Here is a 2,884-nt window from a genome sequence, read left to right as displayed (position 1 = left end):
AAGGCCTCCCAAATTTTCCCCTTCTGGTACACTATCAATAGCTTCTATTTCAGGGAAAACAAGTAATGACTCTTCATCTGAATAAAAAAGCACTAGGAGTCGAGTGGAATCATTTAGACTAACTGTTTTATTAAAGCATGAGCTTTCGAGACACAGTCCACACCATCAGATGCATGAAATGATGTACAGTTGATGTGTACAATATATACAGAACAGTGAGAAGACATGGGAAAAGGCAGGAAACGGTGTGGAGAGAGTGTGAATAGGATTGTAGTTTAGCCTACTGACAACTGAGGTAAGTGTGAATAGACAGAATGATCAGACAACAGTTCAGTTTATGCATATGTGTAGTGAGTCATGAATCCATTGTTTTTCAGCCCTTGGGTGATGGTATTTAGATTTTTAATGAGTTCCAATTCAGCAGTTTCAGGCTGGAGTGCTCCTTTGAGGTTTTCATGTAGGAGTATGGCAACCTTAAGGTCAGATAGAGAATGTCAAGGAAGGTTGAATGTTGTCATTTCTAACCTCAGGTTTAAATCCTTTTACCTTGTCCTTATAGATTGTCGCGTTTGTCCTATGTAGACAGTAGCGGGACTTTGCTGGCAGGTGTTGGCATATATTAGATTGGAAGAAATGCAGGAGAATGTGTCCCGCATGTTGCTGATGATGTTGTGTCCAGTGATGGCATTGTCTGGGATAATATGTGGAAAGTGTTTGGCATCTCCTTTTCTGGCAAGGTCTGGGTCCTGGGTTGGTGTCCTTCTACTATTTGCAGCGGCTGATGAGTATCTTTTGAGGTTGAGGGGCTGCTACACCAGACTAGCACGGCTATCCTTCTGAAGATTTTTCATGTAAATCAGTGGAGGAAAATTTGGCTTTCACTGCAACCTCTGCAGCAACATTTTCTCTCTCGCTGAACACAGAAGATTGGAGAGAAAAACACTCACTGTTATCTGCACTCTGCAGCAGTGACACATCATCAAGCTCGTATGCCAGTTTCTTTAGCGTAAAGCTGGCTCCTGCTATTGTAGTAATCCAGAAGAAATCCCTCTTCAGTTTCAGGGCAGGACCTCATTTTTGGTTTTTACCTGCCGGTGCCAGTGCAAAAGTGGCAATTTTGGACACATTTAAATTTACTTCATCTGCTCTGCCTTTCCCTCCCTCACATCATTGTATATATGTCACCGGGGATGTTAAGATTACAATAACGATTTAACATTTTTCCGTGGTATTATAATGCCCACTGCCTAGTGCCCACTGCACACACTTTGCCTTCTGCCAGGCAAACAGTGAGTGTCATCCTGTCTGCTCTGTCTGCACTATTTCTCTATCACAGACAGGCTTCACAATACAGCCTGTTATGCTGCACTTTCTGGCCTGCCTTCACTGCTCGCTTATGCCCAGTACTACCTAGCTCCCACTGCCCACACTGTGCCCACTGGCAGTCATACAGATAAAAATAACTAATCTGAAGTGTAGCTAAGGCTTCAATCACGAAAAAGGATAAACAGAACAGCAAGCGAAGCAACACAAATCTACAATGATGCAGAGATATTGTGATGCCATGCTGCCTCCATGGTTTGTTTTCCTGTCTTGTGTTAATGGGCTGCCACAGCAAAAATCCTTACCAAGAACTCGGAGAGAGCTCAGTGCTATGCTTTCACACAGACAATGTCTAGAGAAACAATGCAGAGCAAGGCTGTGACATGCTCATTCTTTGAGCTCAGCATCACTGTAACCCGCTCTGGGCATTATAGGAGACTAGGAAAATGCTCCGCTGCGATACATCATAACTCTCATTGCTTGACGGAATGCCAATCCGTCCCTTCTCTGTAGCCTGCCCGCTCCACAGTGTATGAACCTTTCTCCATACATTTGCAACTGTTGCTATGCCTATGATTTCCATGGGTTTTTGACTATAATTGCTTATAGAAATCATTCTGTTTGACAGAAATGAAACAAGTAGGATTCCTTTAGTTCACGGGTCCCCTTCAGCACATTTTGGACCCTAAGAGTTTAGAGTCAAGTTTAAAGCTTTTAAAAAAGCTCTAAAAGCATGGCTTTTCAGACAGGCTTATATTGACTATCTTGAAAAAAAGGACTCATTGGTTTAAAGAAACATTATTTTTATCTTTGTTTTATGTTCTTTTATTAATAATTGATTAACAATTTTATTTTTTATCATATTTTACTGTACCTTTTAGATATTTCAGTTTGATTTTATGATTTTGTAACATGTAAACCGTTGTGATGTTATTATGAACGATGGTATACAAGAATTTTTAATAAATAAAATAAATAAATAAAAAAGAAACAAGTTGGCTCCACTGATTTCATTTTTATATTTTGTTTTCAATGAATGCACTTCTCTAGCTGAGATGCTTGTTCAATTAGTCCTCCTTTAGACGGGCATCAAGGGTTCGACGGTTGCTCACAAATTAAAAGAAGAGGTCCGTTGGCTCCATAGTGTAGTGGGTATCATATCTGCTTAACACGCAGAAAGCCTGGGTTCAATCCCCAGTGGAGCCTTTTTTATCTTGCTGCAGAGACAGGCATGAGTCTGAGTGCAAGGATTACTTAGATACCGAAAAAGCAAGTTGAAGACCAATGGGTTCCATATATGTGCAGTGGAAACCCCACCTGTCAGGTTTTCAGGATACCCACAATCAATATGCGTGGGATAGATTTACAGGCCCTTCCTTCTATGCTTGCTACTTGATCTCATGCGAATTCATAGCAGATATCGTCTTCCCCAGAAGAAGTGTGGGGATGGTTACTGGAGACGAAATAAGGAAGCTTTAGGTAAACTCCTAAGCCAACATCTTGTGTGGTAAAAAGAATTCAGCAGTAACTCTAGTAAAACACATTTTTCATGGTAGATGGG

The 2,884-nt window shown here is 41.0% G+C and overlaps 1 non-coding gene across 1 annotated transcript; it reads left to right on the top strand.

The window, feature by feature from the left end:
* The first annotated feature begins 2,457 nt into the window (after window positions 1-2,457).
* Window positions 2,458-2,529, top strand: TRNAV-AAC. The gene has a single exon. It is a non-coding gene; the product is annotated as a tRNA-Val (tRNA).
* Window positions 2,530-2,884: the final 355 nt, after the last annotated feature.

The sequence above is a fragment of the Rhinatrema bivittatum genome, chromosome 2 (genome assembly GCF_901001135.1).
Source record: "Rhinatrema bivittatum chromosome 2, aRhiBiv1.1, whole genome shotgun sequence".
Classification (NCBI taxonomy): domain Eukaryota; kingdom Metazoa; phylum Chordata; class Amphibia; order Gymnophiona; family Rhinatrematidae; genus Rhinatrema; species Rhinatrema bivittatum.
The sequence above is the reverse complement of the archived record's forward strand: the minus strand, read 5'-3'. Positions and strand labels throughout refer to the sequence as shown.